At 49.2% G+C, this 1,267-nt stretch overlaps 1 pseudogene; it reads right to left on the bottom strand.

The window, feature by feature from the left end:
* LOC116853402 overlaps nucleotides 1-1,036 on the bottom strand; it is a 3,239-nt pseudogene extending 2,203 nt beyond the window's left edge.
* Nucleotides 1,037-1,267: the final 231 nt, after the last annotated feature.

Genomic DNA, 1,267 nt, shown 5'->3' with positions numbered 1-1,267 from the left:
CCTCTCCCCGCGTGAATTATCGTGCGTCCGAACTCATGCTCCATCAACAATAACTATTGCAGCGCTTTACGCGATTGCGCGTTGACACCCCTATAACCGCCGAGCGGAATTATCCCAATCTCCTTCTCGTGCAAAATTTTTTGCGAAAAACTTTCATACACGTAGAAGCGATAGTCGTGCATTCTTCGAACGGGCACACGTTTCCGCGGTCTAAGAAAATTTTTCGATAGGCCAGACACGCTCGTCGAAGAATATCTACGTCGTTCCGGCAATAGCGCACTATCTCCTGTTGAAAATTAAACACCGCGTTTTTACCCGTCATTTCCGCGTGCCACGTTAAAAATTGTTCGCGTTCGTTCGATTTCATCGTATCCGAAGAATAATAATCAATATCCGGTAGCGGCCCAATATAATTTTGATTTTTAATTGTGTTGAATAAATGCGGAAATACATCTTTGGCGACGGAATCCTTCAGTCCGAAAGCTTTCGGTAACGCCGACAACCGCATAGGCATGTAATTAGCGCTATCGAGAAATTTTATCCGTTCCACGGTTAGTAATACAATTTTTGTCTCCTTTAATATTACTTTCGGCTCGTCCGTCCTACCGTTCTCGACCAGGTAGCGCAGGATGAACTGCGAGTCGAACGCTGCCGCATTGTGCGCGATACAGATGAAGCAGGAAAAACACTTCGTCGTTCTCGTTGCAAAATCGACGAATTGTTTTACCGGATCATCGCGAAATACAAATTCGCGCACTCCGCACCAACGACATCGCAACGCCATATCGTTCTCTCCCAGACAACCTTTGCACGTTTGCTGCGCGACGCAAAAAGTGACTACGTGCGTTTTAACGTTCGCGCACTCTTCGAGCATTTCGTCTTGTCGCGTCTCGAAGTCGTAAAATATAAACGTGGCGCGGCCCTTCCGATCTGTTCTCGCATCGTCATTATCGTCGTTATCATCGGTCTCGTCGACATTTTTGAATTCTTTCGCGTTGACCGATGCCGATACGCGACCCCCTCGAAGCGGCCGCATGAAACACAAGTGATTCAGCGGTTTCGACGCGCAGCATATGCGACAATAAGCCGCGCCGCATGCGTGTTTTGCGCCCGATCTTTTCAAACGCCCGCAATCGCTGCAAAATCTCACGGCGTCGCAGACACTCGACGGCAACTTGCCGGCGTAAGATTTCGGCGCGCGATGACGTTCGAAACAGCTCTCGCCGTAAAACACGCGGTTACACGCGTCGCAGGCGATTAATCGCGC

Source organism: Odontomachus brunneus, unplaced genomic scaffold, assembly GCF_010583005.1.
Source record: "Odontomachus brunneus isolate Ranch 3 - 2012 unplaced genomic scaffold, Obru_v1 Obru_scaffold_317, whole genome shotgun sequence".
Taxonomy (NCBI): domain Eukaryota; kingdom Metazoa; phylum Arthropoda; class Insecta; order Hymenoptera; family Formicidae; genus Odontomachus; species Odontomachus brunneus.
This window is presented reverse-complemented; position numbering and strand designations above follow the sequence as displayed.